Source organism: Lemur catta, chromosome 6, assembly GCF_020740605.2.
Source record: "Lemur catta isolate mLemCat1 chromosome 6, mLemCat1.pri, whole genome shotgun sequence".
Classification (NCBI taxonomy): Eukaryota; Metazoa; Chordata; class Mammalia; order Primates; family Lemuridae; genus Lemur; species Lemur catta.
In genome coordinates, this window is record NC_059133.1 from 68,208,686 (window position 1) to 68,228,909 (window position 20,224).

The following is a 20,224-nucleotide window of genomic DNA, read 5'->3' on the forward strand; positions in this document are numbered from 1 at the left end:
ATATTCTCTAAAACAACACTGAAATACATCATGAGACACAGATGGGAAAAGATTAAATTTTTCTGTTCAATTTCGAATAGAAGAAGTTATATGTTGAATTTCGGAGACTTTCCAGAGTCATAAGTCAGAGGCTTTTTAGAATCAAGTCAGTATTTTCTGATTATGATGCATATTAAATTTCCTTCTCTTTTGGTTGACCTGGTGATATTAACAGTATTGGATTCTGCTTAAGAGAAAATAAAATTTCCACCAGGAAGTTCATTGTAACTGAATCAAAGTATCCAATTTAAGGAACTATCATTTGGTTAACAAAGACTTTCATTTTTATAGACTCCAAATATTTAAGAGAGAACTATTAAGAGATTTTTCAAAAAGCTTTATTATTCAAAACAAGGAAAGCTAATTTTAAAAAACCCAATCAACTTTCTATTGAGTCAAAAAATTCCCTCTAATCCAGTTGATTATTAAACAATATTGATTAAAAACCACACTGCTTTATTTTCTGTGCTCCCCTCAAAATTTATCTTGTTAAAATAGACTTCAGAAAACATTAACAGTGATAAGTATTGTATCAGAAGTTATTTGAAAGCCAGTGCTAAAACAGAAATTAAGTGGGTTTTCCTCAGACACCCTTCTGCTAAAATGGCATACCTACCAGCTGGATTAAGCATTGTTTAGCAAAATATAACACAGGTCTAGAAACCAAGAGTTATGGAAAATTATTTCACAAAATATTAAACTTATAAAGAAATAAAAGTTCAACTCTTTAAATGTATGCGCTTATTTACCTTCTTAGAGAAACTGTGAGGAAGGCAGAGTACATCCCTAAAATCCACAGTGTATCATGCAACCACTTAGCTTTTTATGGGGGATTTGGATGTTTTTTCCACAGTGATCCCAAGAATGGCTTAGTATCATAAAAGCCACCTGCTAGTGCCTAGTGAAGGATGGCTTTGGGGCAGAAAAGTAAAGCATCATAACTCAACTGCAAACCAAGGGAAGAAACTGTAACATAATAGTAAAATGAAATCAAGAATGCAGATTTAGCATCAGTTTACAAGGGAAAGCAGCAATAAAACAATAAAAAGAGGGCGGTTAATGGGTTAAATGACAAAACAAATTGAGCCTTTAAAAAATAGATCACCACTATTACATATTAAGTTATGAAACAAGTTTAATAATTAGTCTATTTAGAGAAAAAAAACGTGTCTTACATAAATATTAGCTTAAAATTGAAAACTATTTAGAAACTTAACTTCTAAATAGCAAACTTTCAAGGTAGGGTGGGTCTTACAAGTGTCATATTTATAGAGAATGCCTTTCACAAATGTGCCAAAATACCTGCAATAAGAGATCAAGTGTGCATCTAATTTCTTATAAATCTATCAAAGTCATGATTACAGATCTTTTGCCAGTGGAAACTTCATTTCAGATCATTGTTTAAAACAAGTCTCCAAACTTCAGCCACTATCACAAAAGCATGAAAACATTGTGAAGGACACAGAGAATATTTACATTTTTAAAGGGTTGTTTAAAAAAACAAAAAAAGCAATATAAATATACAACAGAGATCATTTGTGGCTGCAAGGCCAAGAATATTTACTATTTGGTCCTTTACAGGAAAAGTCCTGCTGACCACTGGCACAGGTCAAACATATCATGGCAAAAGAAGTTTGTCTAAAAGAAGCACTATTCCATTAAACACTTCATCTGCTAACATCTTGGATACTAGCAATAAAAAGTAAATCTTTCTGCCTGTTTATGACTGACTCAGCCTACTCATATTAGGAAATAGTCCTTATTTGGGTGTCAGTTGCATAACAGGGAATTGAAACCAAAATTGTAATCAGTCTACCGACTCAAGAAATTTTACATTAACTACAGAGGCTGTTAGATTCCAAATTATCAAGCACCAATAAGAGTGACTGACAGTTATAAACAGTTATCTCAGGCACAGATGTAACTAATCACAGTATGTTAGCTTGGGCGGGGGAGGTGTTCCATTTAAATACTATCTCCTCTTGAGGATTGGTAATCTTTGTAGCCCTTGGCACTACTCATTTTGCACTCTGTTTTTGGGTTACTCACTTATGCTTGCTGGGTCATATATTCTGCAGGAAATACCTAGACATAGGCTAACCACTGACATTCTCAATCATCCCGATCTTTGGCTGCATAAGGCTCCCTTTTCCAACTAGAGAAGTTGCTAATATGGCTTAACTTCACCTGTCCTTTTTGCATTTCAGTAGTCATGCATTATGTCCTGACCGGTTAGGGTAACTTTGGACTACTATTAATATTTACAGAACCATTTTGGGCTGTCGTATTTTACCAAAACATTATTGAATGGCTCTTTCACATTGTAAGGTTGGACTCTCTCTTTGGCCATGCATTCCAAAAGAAAAGTCCATTCAGTTCACTGATTCTTCAGGCCTGACCTCTTGTCACCAGTGTCTATAACCTCAGATCACATCTTTATGGCCTTCCTTATGTCCCTGGTTATACTGCCTCATTTGTCCACACATTTCTCCCAACTGCACCGATACCTAGCCCAGAAGATCTAGATGGACTCCACCCACTGGGACAAGACGATACTTTGGATTTAAGACAGCAGAAGTAGTTCTCTAGGGAAGATGATCTTTTTGGGTATAAATTGTCCAGAAGGATAAATATAGTTTAAGTAAACCAAAAAAAAAGCCACTCTACTTTGAAATAACGTTAGATTTAGATTTAGAGCATCCCATATAACTATGGCATATTTATCAAAACATTGGTACAATACTACAGCCTTTATTCAGATTTCATGAATTTTTCCACTAACATCCTTTTTCTCTTCAATCCAGGATATCAAGTTGCATTTAGTTATCACTGTCTCCTTAGTAACTCCAATCTGTGAGAGTTACTTAGACTTCACTTGACTTATATGACTTTGGAACTTTTGAAAAACACTGGTCAAGTATTTTGTATAGTATCTCTCAAATTTGGTTTCTCTGCTATTTTCTCATTATTGGACTGGGGTTATGGATTTGGGAGAATATCACAGAGGCAATGCACCCATCTCACTTCACTATATCCCTGCATGACAGCAACATGATTATCATGTGATGTTAACCTTGGTCACTTGGTAAGGTGGGGCCTGCCAGGTTTCTTCGCTGTAAAACACTCCAGTTATGATAAGACATTTTGCAATAGTCTTTCCCTATCGTAACTTCAAAAAACTCCATTTGTCCCATAGATTGCAAATCATATCTCCCAGGTGCTAGCTAAAATACCTAGATTAAGAAATCAACTGCATTTAAAAAAAAAAATTCTAGAGCTGAATAAATTTTCCAGAAATATAATAATCAAACCACAAGGGATCTTATTAAAAATCATTAAGATGGTATATTTTATGTTATGTATTTTTTACAATTAAAATTTTTAAAAATTTTAAACATATCTCTTAAGGAAGAAAAAAACAAAGAAATATGAAGTTGTTCCTATCGCTGATGGCAAGAAATCATATCAACAAGCTCTTTAAAGTTGAAGTGCCGATGGGCTTAGTGCTTGGTTCTCTTCTCTCCCCACCTGCACTCACACTTCCTTGATGATCTCTGAGAGTTTCATGCCTCCTACACACCTAGATTCCTACACTTACCATCTCCACTGCAGAGCTCTTACCTAAACTCCAGATTTATACATTCAACCGCCTATGCACACCTTAAGAGTCATCTCACAACCAACAAACCCAAATCTGAACCCCTGGTCTCTCCACTCTCACCCAAAACCAACTGCCTTAAAGTTTTCTCTATCTCAGTTAATGGCAACTCCAGCTATGCTTAGGCCAACACCTTGGAAGTCCCCAGAAGTTCTCTCTTTTTCTCTCATACTCCACATCCTATCCATCGGGAAATCTGTTGGCTTTACCTGCAAAATGGTTCTAATTTTGACCATCTTATCAACACGTCCAGTGCTATTAATAATATTCTGGCCCAAACTATCATAATCTTTAACTGGATTATAGCAAGGCTTGCTACCTGGTCTTCCTGCTCCTTCCCTTGTCCCCAGTACAGTCCGTATTTTCAAACCAGGACCAAGCAGATCCTTTTAAAACACAAATCAGATCTTGTGTTTAAAATTCCCCAAGGGGACAGGGCGCAGTGGCTCTTGCCTGTAAATCCCAGTGCTTTGTGAAGCTAAGACATGAGGATCACTTGAAGCCAGGAGTTCAAGACCAGCCTGGACAAGTAGCAAGACCCCATCTCTACAAAAAAAATTAAAAAACATTAGCTGGGCATGGTGGTGCATACCTATAGTCCCAGGTACTTAGGAGGCTGAGGTGGGAGGATGGATCAAGCCCTGGAGTGTGAGGTTACAGTGATCTATGATCGCATCACTGCACTCTAGACTGGGTGACAGAGCAAGACCCTGTGTCTTAAAAATAAATAATAATAAAAAAAATTCTCCAAAGGCTCCACATTTTACTGAGAGTAAAATCTCAAGGCCTTACAGTGATTTGCAGGCTGTACATGATCCAGCCTTTGTCCCAGTATCACTCTGACCTTACCACCTACTTACCACCCCTTCTTCATTCTACTGCAGTCATGCTGGCTCCCTGTTGTCATCAAACAGGCCAAGCTGCCTTAGGGCCTTTGGTCTAGCTGTTCCCGGCTTGAATGCTCTTCCCCCAGATTATTGCTTTCAAATATTGGCTTAGACTGCATCTTGTCAACATGGACTACACAGACCACTCTATTTAGTATAACTGCTATTCCTACCATGCTTTGCAGTTTATTTTTTTCCATAACATTCAGCATCTTCTACCAAAGCACATTATTTATTTTGTCTACTTTCTCTTTTCCTTGGTTAGAAAGTAACTCCAGGGAGACAGCAATCTTTGTTCCAACATGTCCCAGAAACATCACCTGTCACATAGTAGATGCTTAATACCTATTAGTTGAGTAAATGAATTCTAGAGACATGTTTTCTGAATTCCGACTATAAGGAAATACGTAGTTTAGAGCCCAATCTATACAAACTTTTAACTATTTCCATTTTTATCTAAAATCTGAAATATTCAAGGTTATTTCTATATAAATCCTAAATATTCAGGAGAAAGTAAAAAGGTTTGTACTCAAATAACTTTCTTTACAACCTAGAAGATTTCTAAACATCTGGAATTGTGGAACTATCCAGATGTCTGTCTTGAGAAAAACGGCGGCGGCAAAAAACATTCAGCAACTGACTGAATGTTTCAGTTTATTATAACCTGTAACGTTATTTACATTTACTAGAATCACTAAAATAAAATGCACTATAGGCTGCTAATACTTTATACATATCACTGTGTGCTATCTAACATTCAAGAATGTCATACTGTCAGATAAAGCAAATAGCTTGACATCTTTAGAGTTCAAAAGCAATATGAACTCAAAATAAGCCTTGAAGGTAGGTAATTGCAGGTATTCAATATTTTTAAAGATCTCCCAGTTGGAAGAGCATAAATAAGTGTAAGAGGCAACCTTTACTACTGTACCATTCTTAAGTATATACAATGATGTGTGTATGCAATTCAGGTAAAAATGTCCAGCCTTTGAAAACAAAAATAATTTTTAAAAACAGTGATCATTTCTAGAACAAAGTATCCATTTTATTTTCCCAAAAGCATATTCCACAATTATTTACTTGATTGATTGCTATCCTGGAGGGGTGAAAAGGAATACTATTGTTTGTGGCCACTGAGAAGTTACAATTCTGTTAGATTATCTGAAACACATCTGGCTATGCTAGTCCTAATTCCAATTTTGAGCAGGCACTAGTAGCTGTTATGTAGCAGATGGCCTGTCACTACAATTTAAACGTGGGCACTGTGCGTCTGAATCCCAGCTCCACCACTCGCTAGGTGACCATTTGGTGTTAAATGCTGTGCACAGAGTGCACACTCTGTGACGACTCCTGCACTGGGGCTGGGCAGTGCTGTTTTCTTAGGTACAGACCAAACTCGGTGCATCAGGAAGGGAACTGGAGGGAGCTCTCTCACACCCCAAGCACGCACTGATGGAAGTTCCCCTTTTGGCTGTGTTCTACTAAGAACGTTGGTCAAGATTACAGAAGCGCTGGCTATTTAAGGCACACCAATTATTACTTTGTGTCTGCAGCTATGACCAAAGCGGAAGGTGGGAGTGGAGAGAAACCACAATCAATTACATATGTTTCTTTCTGCCTGCTTGCAAAAGGCAATGCTAGTTGACACCATCTTGAGCCAGAGGAGGTTCATAGCCTGCTGTGCTTTATCTGAAAATTGTTTCCAATTCATCTTAACAACACCCAATCTTGGTCTCCTCTTTTATTGGTAAGCATTACTGCATAGAGGAGACTGGGCCATAAATGTATTAAAACACCCTGTGTTACCGCAGTGTTGGTGGTAGGAAGTTGTCCATCCATACAGTCAGATAAATTCTGAATTTGAAAACAGTCACATTTTCTGCCAGAGCCTAAGATTCCTAACAGTTTTGAGCCTTGATATTAATGAATATACCATGAAGATTTTTAAGTATATCATTATTCAGCTGGGCCTGAAAATTATGTCAGATTTTCCCCATATGATCATCTGTATCAAAAGGCAACTCAGATGCCACGTACATGCACACCTAGGCCGCTTCCCTTGGTCACTAAGTGGCAGGACATTTAGCTATGTGAATGTCAGGTGTACTACTGTAGATTATTAAGCACTAAATAGACTTTTACAGCAATTTAAACAGTCTTCAAGCCACCCCTGTCATAAAACTATCATTTTCCTGGGGTCAAATCCTGCTAGGGATCAGCTGGGTCAGTTAGTCAATCAGCTGGGTGACTGACTGACTTACTCCATACTTTCATTTCTTCATCTGCAAATGAGAATTCATGGGGTCCCTGACAGTACCCACCACAGAAGGCTGTTGTGAGGATTACACTAACTCAAGTAGTAGCTGGCACACGGCAAAACCTGTATAACTATTTGCTATTATTACTGCTTGTGTAAGACTCACTGCTGCACAATGCCAGGGTGGTGATCAGGGCACCAAATCCTTAGTCTCTGCTCCTCCAGCCTTTTGAGACTCCTGCCTCCTTCCATGCCTGTGCCATCTGCTTCTATTTGCCCCCACTACTGCCCGAGGTGTGTTTTCCTAGCACTCGGCCCTTGCTCATGCTACTGCTCAGCACCTGCCGTTTGCCTCAGTGCCCAACCCCTCCGTGCTCTCTGGGATTACAAATAGACCATTATGAAGAAATACTGTCAAAATCATGACTTTTTCACAAATTAATACAATAATGAATTATTCACAAGTGTACAGACCTTGTACGTCAAGCATGAATCTCTTATTCAATAAAAATGATAACAGCATTAGTAAAGAAAAAATGATGTCTGACAATTGATAGAGAGTAGAATTTAACTCAGATAATTCAAGTCCCCGGTGATTTAATCATTTTTCTCCACATTATCGTCTTCACAGTATTGCATTATTGTAAGCCTGTGCTCTGGATTCCACAAACTTTTCTCTTTTTTCCTCTGTTTGACATTTCTGCATTTGCTACTATTACAATTGCTAGTTTTTGATAATAAATCATTTTCTGAAAAGTATGTTTAAGTGCCTATGACCACTTTAAAAAATGTCTTTTGTAGAAATTTGGATGGAACTGGAGGCCATTATCCTAAGTGAAGCATCTCAGGAATAGAAAACCAAACACCCACGTGTTCTCTCTAATAGCTGGGAGCTAATCGATGGGCACACACAGGCACAAAGATGTAAAGGTCACTGGAAATCAAGAAGGGGGTAGGGATAAAAACCTAGCTGTCAGGTACAATGGATACTATTCAGGTGACAGGCACACTAAAAGCCCTGACTTAAGCATTATAAAAGGTATCCATGTAACAAAAACATTTGTACCTCCTTAATATTTTGACATAAAACCTCAATATTTAATTTTAGCAGGTCTCATCTTTTTGCCTCCAAAGTGCAAACTGTAAACATTGAGAATATCCAATGAACAACAGCAAAAAGAGTCACAAAACCTATCAAGCTGCTTCTTTGTTTCATTCTTTTTCTTCTTCTCCCCTTAATTAAATGTACGGAGTGATGACTCCCTAATTAAAAGTGCCAGGTACTCAGCTAATTACTGGGGACAGAAAGACAAATAAGACTGTATCCCTACCCACCCTCAAGTAATTCATGGTTAAGAAGGAGGAAAGAGACACGTCCAATTCCATAAGCTTCTGGAACACCTGCCTCCCCACCCCTCACCCCCACCCCCCATCCTCAGCTGACTGTGGTAGGAGGCAACGGCACCAGCCCAGGCACAGGACGAGAAGAACCTGAGCTCTGGCGATGCAGAGGGTGCAGAGAAGAGGAAAGGTGCTGAGGAGAGAATCGAGAGGGGACTGGCTGTAGAAGGCAGGGACAGGAGGAGCAAAGGATGATGCTTACATAGGCTCCCTGCTAGCACGACAGGGAAGCAGTGCCTTTCCTTTTAAGAACGCAAGAATACAATTTCACGTGTGATGATTTCGCCAGCCTGTGTGACCGTCTAGGAAGCACAGTCTGTCCTGACATTCATTAGGTTCGGCCATCCCTAAACACTCCATGTGCCCTTATTTTTCAATCTCACTGTTAAAGTTTTTAGATATATTCCCTTTAGTACTGTCTTTTAAAAACCATTTTTATTTGCATTCTCAGTGGGGGAGAAGCCTGTTTGCCTGATTCTGGGCCAAGTATACAAAGGCTCTGACTCTTCATTATTTTTTGTTGTTTTTAGTCTAATTATGGGCTAAATCACTTGTCCTTAGTCCTTTAAAAGGGCTGATTTCCTTAATTCTGTTAATAGCAGCAACAAAAATAATCCAAATGACCATGATTGAAAGAGGAAAAAAAGCACTTGATGAGAGCCTACAGAACTTTTTTGGGTATCTGCTGCCAGTTCCTTCAGAACTCAACCGGGTTAAGAACAGTTCCTTAAAGTGCTCAGGCGAAAAAGTCACAGCAATATCCATAGCACATGCCGCATGCCCTGAGACTTTTCCCAAAGTATGTTCTGTAAAATGCTACTCGCACAAGAGGATTCCTCACCTCCCCCCCATCCCTGGCCATACCAGGATTCTCCATGAAATATTGGTGACCTGTCAAATCCTAAAGCTTCATATTTCATACTCATAATACCAGTGGGCATATTAGAGGCTCTGACAAGCTCTGCAATAGAAAAACCTATTTCACTTTGAACCCGATGTTTGTCCAGGAAACCCTTCCACACAGAGCTAGTGCGTCTTGGAACATGTTTTGGAAAAAGCTGCCCTAGGGACTCCTTCCCATGTTCCTGATGCTATGCCTTGGCTATCTGCCATACTTTCCCATTTCCATTACTGGCACCTGTTCCTGACTTCCCAGTAATCATCTTGATCTTGACTGCCTTCGTGACCCTGACTTTGAAATGATGAACTGAAACTTCAACCTGCTCGTAGCCTTTGGACCTGACCCCACATGCTCCGAGCTTTGCGGCTGCACAGTCCCACAATGCTCTGTCCACAAAGGCAGCACTAGGACGGAACCCAGGGTTCTCTGTGCATGGAGTCTAAAACTAGAGCAGCCCTCAGCCTAAGCACTCTGACTGAATCACCTTCTGTAATTCTACCAGCCTGCTTTCTCTTCATTCTCCACCTCCCTCGGCCTGTTACCTGCAAATTCCCCCAACCAAACAGACCGGGAAGTACACACCTTAGTAATCACAGGAAATCCCCAAAGGAATTTTTCTTTCCTTGACATGGATATAAAATAAATCTGCATACCGTTTTAAATACAAGATGTAAAGTATTTCAATGATCAACAAATGTAAATGCAGAATGGATGCAGTTTTATTTCATTGAGACAAGTATACCAAGACCTCAATATGAAAGAACATCACTGGCCTTTCATTCTAAGTAATGAACAGATGCACTGTTCCTTTGCTTTGTTACCTCCTATGGGTTTGAACTCCAAGAACAGGAAAAACACTTGACACCAGGGCTTTTGATTCCAAGGTCACTCCTCTTTCCACTACAACCAATGGCCCTGTTGTCAGGTTAATAATATGTATTTTGCATTAGAAATGTGTTCAGGATTTGGAGCTGTATTTGTAGTATTTGGGGGCCATGAGGACCCATCAGTACTTGCTTGATTACACCAACGACTACTTGCCATGTATAAGTACTACATTGATTTTAAATCCAAAGGAATTGAAATAGTATTATTTTGAGAAATATTCACAGAAATTATTAAAGATAACTTAGTGTATAACAAAACTGAGTTTAAGAAATTCTTTGAGATTTTAAGTGAAGTCTTAGGATCTGTTCTAAGAAATTAAGATAATAATGACTGTCCACAGAGCGAATTCAGATCTTTAATTCACTTTAAGAATGCTACCAAAGCCCAGCAATTACAATCTGCTACAGACCTTGAGCATTTCCTCTCCATAGGAATATGTTCCAACTAATTCCCCTACTGGGAGGGTTAGAAGCTGTAGAAAAAAAGGTTAAGAGTTGTATGTACACATTAATTCAACAAGCATTCATGTGATACCTTGCAATAGAAGGTACTGGAACAGGTAAGTGACAAGCACCCAGTGGGACCAGTGAGATCCTCAACCTACTCTCAAAGAATCAACTCTCCAGTAGGAATATGAAAACACCCCTCTATCAGGGTCTGTAATCTACTGGTCACATGCCCAATCCAGCCCCTCCACTTGTTTTTGTCAATAAAATTTTACTGGAACACGGCCACCTGCATTCATTTACATAGTGTGTACGATGCTTTCCACTACACTGGTAGAGTTCAGCAGCTGCAACGAAGATCACATGGCCTACAAGGCCTAAAACATTTCCAACCCAGCCCTTTACAGAGAAAGTTAACAGAGCCTGACCTAAATAAGCAAAGCAACAAACTATGAATTAGTACTATAATTTTCCAGTCTTGGTTCTGTCCCCAGCTAGTGGTATGACCTTGAGCAAGTAAAACCTCTAGGTTTTGGGGAACTCATTAGCACATCACAGCACAGTTGACCTAGTACATCTTGGCTTAGAACCCACTTTGGGATGTATTTAGTAAATTAATACTATTATTTGGTATAATCTTTAGTTTCTTATTGTTCTAAACCTTGCATGCCTAGCATGCTATTAATATTATCATGTCAGCTGCCTAACTAATATTCTAAGCAAAAATTACCTTCTCCAGCTATCTGCTGCGTGTGAACCAGTACACCAGAAGTGGTTAGCCACATCTAAAATCATTCTTCTTCATCAGTGGTTCTCAACCGTAACTACAGTCAAAATCACCTGTGAAACCTTAAAGACGAGACCTGCAATACCTGGGCTGTACCCCAAACCACCTAAGTCAGAATTTCTGGGTGGCAGGACCCAGGCATCAGGGTAGTTTAAAGCTTCCCAAGTGACTCCAATGTGCAGGCCAAGTTGAGAACCACCATTCTTGGTGTTATGAAAACAGACTTGGATCAAATTGGTATTTACAGTGGAGTCTGTATGAAATGAATACCATAATTTTGAGCTCTTAAGATAAAGTTCCACCAAAATTATAAATGAGGACACCATGAAGACTTGCCAATTTTAATCAAAATTATTTAGGCTCACAGCACCTTACAAAGTAAGCTGATCTGACCTTAGAATCCATTTGTGACATAATACATTTTTTTACCTTTGTCTCTGGTTTCTTATAAAAAGCAGCTCCCCAAACCCTAGTAATTTCCTAATAGGAACATCTTTTGTTGTTAACAGAGAGCTCTTAAAACCCTTGGAATTTCCTGGGTGACGGGACCCTCTTTTGTTCTGAGGTGACTCTTGATGCAACCCGAGGTAGCTTCAGGATGGGGCTGGTTGCTAGAAAAACCAAGCCTAGAACCTTGAGTCCCACTTCCCCCAACCTCTGGGGAAGGAGAAGGGCTGGAGATTAATCATCAATCACACCTACATGATGAAACCTCTAAATGACAAGGATCAGGGAGCCTCCAGGTTGGTGAACACAAACTCACGCCAGCAGGGTAGCACACACTGACTGCATGGCACAGAGACGCCCGTGATCAGCAACCTTTTGGACCTCACCTTATATATCTCCTCATCAGGCTGTTCATCTGTGTCCCTTATAAAATCCTTTATAATAAGCCTGCAAATGTAAGTAAAATGCTTTTCTGAGTTCTGTGAACCATTTTAGCAAATTATCAAACCCAAGGAGAGGGTCATGGGAACCCTCAATTTACAGCCAGCAGTCAGTCAGAATTATGGGATGCCCAGACTTTCAACTGGCCTCTGAAGTAGGGTTAGTCTTGTGGGATTCAGCATTTAACTTGTGAGATCTGATGATCACTCCAAGTAGTTGAAGTGGTAATTGAAATAAATTGTAGGATATCCAGTTGGTGTTCAGAGTTGGAGAACTGGTTGTTGGTGTGAGGAAAACATCCACAATATTTGGTGTCAGAACTGTTCTGTGGGTAGAAGGAGATCATACCACCACTGGAAAAAAACCTAAACATCTCCTGGTTTATATGAAAAGCCACCAATTAGGAGCCTGGAGAATTCAAAAGAAGGAGATTGTGGCCAATGGAGAGCATGTAAACCTCCGTTATGGAAGGAGAAACTTCTGAGACGATGAAATTAAAATTTTTTATTGACTTCATAAAGTGTAGAAGAAATAAAAACAGATGGAGGAAAAGAACTTGAAGGGCAAAAGTAAGTTTTTTTTCCTAAGAGTCATAGCCAACTCATTTATTCAAGATGTCTGGTTTATAAATTGACCAGAATCTTGGCTTTTCCCCTTCCCTCTGCCCACTGCCAAACTATTTTCCATTTATTCACAACAAATTTATCTACAGGTCCAGAGAGGAGAAGAAAATCAAACTGCTCAGTGTTTCCTAAGTTTTGACAAGGACGATATTAAAACCAAATAAAATTGTTTTCAATTATCTCAATCACAAGTCACAAAAAAGGAACAAATGTTTCTCTTCACAAAAGGGAAAACACGGTCTTTTCACAGGCAAATCCTCCCTGACTCTGTTGATTTTCATTAATGTCATACTTGCTTTTCTGGTTTATTTTTCTGAACTCCATTGCTCTAAACCTGACTTCTAGCAGCTAAAACATCCCAGCCTAACACTATTTCTGTAAACTAATGTCTGTGAGCTTCATCTGCTTAAAATTACCTCAGCCCACTGTCCTCCAACACACAGTTTTGCTGTTACTGACACTGGTCGTTCATTTGTTGAACCTATAGATTGCTTCATGACAATGATGGGTAAAATGAACTCTACCAAGCAGGAAACACTCCTTGGGACCACCTAGTTCTACTTTAAATGCATCAATACTATCACTTGTAGGCCCAAGGTCAGGAACAGCCAGACCTGCTGTGAAATGCAAGGCTATGTTTATATCAGAAGTGCATTTTTTTCCCTAGGAGAAAACAGGGTGGATTAGTAAAACTAGAGGTTGAAAGGTCAAAATTTTAACATTTATTTTACAACCGTGGGAAACTTACTTAACTTCCTCATAAATTAGAGACATTCTGACTGCTCTAGTGACACTGCTTAGGCATAGGTCACAGGTAGGTAGACGCAGACCTAAAAATTATATTTGACTGTTGGCAGATTTTGCAAACACATCTCACAAATTAGATGGCTCTCTAAAAAAAGGCTTGGTGGCACCCTCTGCTCTATCGCAACACTTTTGGATATTTACTCTTTTAATATAAACATTAACATAAATCCCATTGTACTAAATATTTAATATTTAACATCTTACAAAGTTAAGTATTTGCTTTCTTTACTCCCTGCTGTGGAATCAGACCAGTAGGCCTCACATTTTTTTTCTAGACCAGTAGCACAATAGCATTGTGTGTTAAGCTTCTAACAGTGAGCAGGATTGTTTCAGTCATGCAAAACTTAAGAGCAAATACTGCATTCTAGCTTATCCTTTATTTCCTATATTTTTTCTGGCTAACAGAAGGAGGAAGTCAGGAAGAAAAAAAATGAACCAGTTCAAAGATAGCCACTTTTCCAATTCTGAATTTTAAAATGACATTACTTAAGTCAAATTGGGCTATGTCTAACCCATTTTTTGCATAAATAAAAAGTTTCTTATTCATTTAATAATGAAACCAACTTATTACTGCCTTGCTTAAAATGCTTTAATGGAACAGCAAGGCCTCGGTAGGGGAAAAAACACCCTCTAGTTTGCATAAAGGACCCTTCCTCTTCACCCTCAGACTTCAATATTAAGGGCTTAATATCCATGTACTCACAACTGTGCACTCTTAATGCTCTGGCCACATTCCCGTCTTGTCCATTCCTGGAATGCATTATCCTCTTTTCATACATTCCCTTAGCTTGATAGTCTTTCTTTAAACGCATTCATCAATATCTAGTTCCAATGCCACCTTTTGTGAGGAAATTTCCTTGAATCAACTCAAAAGTCTTTACTCATTTTCTATTCTCCAAACACCTATTCTGCACCTCTATTATGACAATCGTCACCGTCACTGCTTTTAGATGTACACGGGGGTGGCGAACTTAAACTTCCTTGAAGGCAGCGGTATTAAAAATGTTTAAGGATTGAATCTAGTGAATACAGTTTATTTCCTGTCCCTAAGCATATCTTGTTACCACTTGGTATCTAAATACTTAGTCAATTTTAGACTGAAGAGGTACTGAATATATCTTCTTTGCTGGGTATTTTTATCACTATATTGCTATTCTAAATTAGCAACTCTGATGGAAATAAATCAAGAAAAATGTATGTGGCAATATTAAAAGAGAAAAACATGATATTCCATATAAACTGGTAATTTTAGCAGTTCGATAGTCACTGGGGGCTTACATTTACAAAATAACAAAAATAATCATTTTCAAGCTTTACAAATTTCTTTTTTGCTACAGTCAAAATAGATTTCATATTTCTAACAAGTCACATAATCTATTAACATTGAGATCAAGTATACTATCATATAGCAAATAATATTTCATAAATTAACTGTTGGCTATAGATTTCCAAATAAAGGTTAACTTCCAATTATCCAGATAAATTTGGACAGAAACTGCAGGAAGTATAAACATACAAATAATGCTCACACTTTAGTTCATTTCTACCCTTTGACATCGAGCTTCACAAGATCTATTAAGAGGAAAAGTTTCTATACTACTTTTTATTTAATGTTCATTCTTTTCCTATCTTCCTCCTACAAAAGTGTTTGAAAGAGTGAAATGACTTCAATGCAGGAAAAGAAAAAACACACAAAAAACAAAGCGGTGGAAGTATATCCTTAATTAAGTACATTTCTAATAGCAAAACATACATCTTTCCACAATTTGCTCCATATAGACAATACCAAATTTCTTGGTTTCACACCCCACACCTTCTCCCCTATCTCTTTCCTGTCTTCCAACACGGCTCATTAATTCATCATCCAAAGCCATTTATGGGCCCCATCCACAGATTACAGTCTCACTAGCCCCTTTCCCCACTTTCTGTCTCAGTTCTTTATCTTTATAGTTCTTTAGATCAACTTGGCCTCTGAGACATCTAATGGAAGAAATTCATTTCTATATTATTTTTATTTTTGTAGAGATGGGGTCTCATTCTGTCACCTGGGCTACAGTGCAGTGGTGAGATCACACCTCAGTGCAACCTCCAACTCCTGAGCTCAAGTGATCCTCCTGCCTCAGCCTCCTGAGTAGCTGGGACTACAGGTACAAGCCACAACACCCCGCTAATTTTTTTTTAAAGGGGGGCATGTCTCATTATGTTGCCCAGGCTGGTCTTTAATTCCTGACCTCAAGTGATAGTCCTGCCTCAGCCTCTGAGTTGCTGGGATCACAGGCACAAGTTGCCAGGCCAGGCTGGAAAGAATTCATTATTCACATTCTGCTCAACAATGGAGACCAGAAGTTAGCCAGCAGGGATATTTACGCTTTAAAAGAGAATTGGGGGGAAGAAATGGAGAATACTACACATATTTATCATTTATTAACTTCACTTATATTCCTGCCCATTTCACCTTAAATTTCCTAACAGATTATGAATATATGCCAAAAATAATAAATGGGGGAAAATTTCCTAACAGAAAAGGACATACGAATATTAGAAATGTATCCATTCAACAAATATTAACAAAGCACCCAGTATATATCAGTTACCTTTCGAGACCCTAGAGATACAGCAGTGAACACCACAACAAAAAAAGCACTTATATAACACGCTAAGTGGTAAAAAGTGCTGTGAAGAAGGTAAAGTGAAGTGAAGGAGAAAGTGAGCCATTGGCTGGAGGGCTGTTAGTATATCCCACATCCAGGGAGGGCAAGGAGGCCTCACTGATAGGGTAACAGCTGAGCAGACAGGAAAGAAGTGAGGCATACAAGTATTTGGGGGGTTAGCATTTCAAGCCAAGTGTAAAACTGCAAAAATCTGTAAAACTAGAAGCATACTTGATATGTTCAAAAAGAAACAAGGAAGACAAGATGAACGGACTAGGGAGCACATTTGAGAGTCAATGGGGCAGGGTTTGGGGCCAGAGCAGGGCCTTGCACGTAACTGAAAGGACAGAGGCTTCTTCCTTTGAGAGACATGGAAATTCACTAAAGGACTGTGAACAGATAAACGAAAATTATCTCTCTTCTCTTTCTAATGGTGCACTGGGGTGTTAGAGAACAGACTCAGGAGGTAGGGGGTAGACAGGAGGCTCCTGGGACCAGCCAGCGGAAAGCTGGGTACAACTTGAAGGAGGGTAAGAGCAGTGGGGACAACAGGACGTGGTCAGATTGACAGATCTTCAAGGAAGATTTGTTGACAGATTGAACGTAAGTGGGAAAAGATTCAAGACTGATGTTTCTGGCTTGAGCATAAGAAATAACAGCTGCTGCATAGGTGAGCACAGCTGCCTGCCAAGAAATGCTGCTATATAATGACATGGAGGAGATGGACTGCAAGGATAAAGTAGTTTTTTTCGTTTAAAAATTTTAAAAAATCTTGTCTGTACTTAATCTCTAAGAGGGTGAAAGATTCATTTTTCTCAGGCTGGGTTTTAATTACCACCATGCAGAATGACCAACTTCCATGATCAACACTGTTTTTCTTCTCATAGGTGTTTTCCTTCTGCCTGCTTCAACATATAACCAACCAACTAAAGACCTCAGGTCAAGCAGCAGGGGAACAACATAGAATGACCTGATCTAGAAAGAGCTTAATCAGTTCGGTGGAGGGGGATAAATCAGAGAACATACCCAAGGTAGGGCAAAGACATTTAAAATCTACTTCAGCCAATACAAATTAGCCCCTTATTTTATAAAGAAGAAAGGGCACCTACAGTAAAGATGGTTATCAGAGGTGGATCAGGAAGGGGGCAGGGATGAATCAGTGTATAAACCACCTAAGAAAAGTCCTTTTAATTTTTCGAATAAATGAACTCAACTTTCCCCTGGTTTATGCCAGGAGCTTCCTATCTCCTCCTAAAGTCTATTCTAGTACCTAAAAAGAGTCAGTTTAGTTTAAATCTTAATCCTAGACTGCAATTTAAAATCACATAAAGGCTTGGATGTGTGTGTGTGTGTGTGTGTGTGTGTGTGTGTGTGTGTATTTTTCCCCCCAGAATATTATGGGAGTACAAACACTTTGGTCACATAAAATGCCTTTGCACCACCAGAGTCAAAGCTACAAGTGCACCCATCCCCCAGAAATGCATAGCACCCATTAGGTGTGAATTTACCCATCCCCTCCTCCCACCTTGCCCGATCCCCTGGGTTGTATATTACATGAAGATCAAATCATCATCCCTCAAAAACCTGCACAGTACTTGCCATTGAGTCATCCATCATACTCTATCGTATTTCATTTATTCATGTGAAAGAGTCTGCCTGCAAGCATAAGCTTTAAAAATAGAAGTTTTTACAGGTCATTTAAAAAACATAAAATTTACAAATACCATGTACACTAAATATGCATATTTAAAATATTTCTTAAATGACTTAATAGCAATAAAAAGTACCCAGTAGTGTGGGCAGGAAGTGCTACATTACTGTCTCTTAAGTTTAAAAACCTTAAAAGGAACTTTGTAGTGGCCACTCTCTGCAGGGTGTTGTCCATTAAAACAGAAAACAAGAGACAACAATTTCTCCACATTTATCCACATTGACCTCTCAAGCTCCATCATCTTCCGGTTCTAGCAGCATTTCTCTCTCCCGTTGAGAGCTGCCTTCTCCCATCATCCCTGTTTAAAAATGGAATGAGAAGGGACAGAAGCTATTGCAGGAAAAAGAGAACTTAAAACTTCACTGAAGAAGAAAGAAAAATACTTCCCTTTTGCTGCATTTCTTCTTTAAAATTTTTCATATTTAAAGTGTGATGGTAAACTTCAGAGAAATCACACAAACCCTGAACTTTAGATAAGAAATAGTGGAATCCCTGCAAAGGAATCCAGGCTTCTGTCTGGATGGTCCTGGGAGCAGGGCCAGGCATGGACTGGGCTGCTCAATCCTCCAGCAGCTACTAGAACTTGGGACCAGAGCCAGCCAGGGCTCTGCAGTGCAGGAGGGGCCTCTGCTCTCCCCCTGCAGCGCTAAGACCCACCCCACCCTCGGGCTTCCACACTCGGTGCCTGCCCTCCTGAGCCCAGGGAAAGAGAGGGAGACACCCAAAGAAAGAAAATGTTAGTGACCACAGGGGACTGACTGCCAGTGCTAAATTTTAGTTCATCTTGTTTAGCAGTGCAGACATTCTTCGGGGAGGTTTATACCCATCAGAAACAATGGGAAAATAGCTAAACAAAATGAACCTATTTCAGCTATTAAAAATATTTTTAGCAGACATTTCCTGTCACGTGATTACACTTCTATCACACAGAAGAATTTCATTTCTATTTGAAAGATTTAATTTCTCATTAATGTGCTCTCTAGAATTTTTAAGGAAACCACAGTGGCTTAATAGTACTACCGACAATTTTTAAAAACAAGCCCATGCCTATCTCTGCAACGTTATCTCAGATGGAAAAACAAGTAATACTCCCCCAACTTTGCCAAAACAAGGCTGGGACGGTGGGAATTTTTGTTTGTTTTAACAGAACAATGCTCCATGCAGTAGCAATAGAAAAATGATTAGTGGTAAACATTTCTTAACTTTGTTCACACCAGAAACAGAAGGAAAAAGAGAAAACTGTTGCTTTCTCTCTCTACATTCCTCCCCCCAAATGACTGAATTTTCATACTTTACCAATGTTAGTAAAAACAAGCCAGAGAAATATATCAAACAAATTTGTGTTTGGTTAACACAGATGAAGCCTCCTGAGAGCCAGAAACTGTGGACAGTACGTATTTTAATCTTGAAATTCAAAAATAATGTCAACTTCATTCTTAACTTTAAAAGGAAACCAAACTCTGCCTCTTTTATGTCCCTCAGCACGCTGTATTATAAAGTGATCAACACTGAAAAAAACGAGAAAGATCCACTAGAAAATGAAACCACTTACCTTGATTAGTGGACATGACTTCACATATACAGAAAATAGTCTACTTTGGCTTAATCAGAAAATATTTGGCTTTACTCTTTTAAAGTTCATGTGATAAAAATCTCACTCCTGGCTTTAAAGCCTTAGGGAAACTGGAGATCACTCTGGAATCTGCCAGGAGCTCCGACCGACCAGTGCACTGTGACTTCGGTGCCTTCTTAGAACTTACAGCCCAAAGACAAAACTCGTGCAAAACATGCCACGCCTCCCTGCAGGATGCACTGCTGTGCACTGCATCCAGTATATGAGCATGGACAGAATTCTATTTATTACAGTAAAATAAACAAAAACGAAGGCACATGGAACCTTCAAATGCACTAGAAATACAGTTGGGAATAGGATGGTTTATAAATGGACTAATGTCTTAACTATTAGTAATGCTATAAAAAAGCTAACAGGAAAACAGTTTGTTTCCATTTTAACAGAGTTCCTGCCCTGGACCAAAGTCAGGATTCACAAAAGCTTAAGATGTGTAAAATCTTATTTTGAATGACCTTAAGTGCCATTTTGCCATTTACTGACTTTTCTCTTTGGCACAGTCCATTGATTTTGGTGAAAAGTACAGACTTAATAAATACTACAGATATATTTCCTAAGGAAAACAAGTTTTATAGGTAATTTCATAATCTTGCTTAACTGGTAAAAACATTTCTTGCTCATTTTTATGTATCTTTATAATTTTACATGAT

At 38.9% G+C, this 20,224-nt stretch overlaps 1 protein-coding gene across 4 annotated transcripts in view; it reads right to left on the minus strand.

Moving 5' to 3' along the window:
* The window catches only part of FGD4 (FYVE, RhoGEF and PH domain containing 4), a 142,616-nt gene that overhangs the window by 62,715 nt on the left and 59,677 nt on the right, over positions 1–20,224 (minus strand). The gene's annotated exons all lie outside the window — the stretch shown is intronic.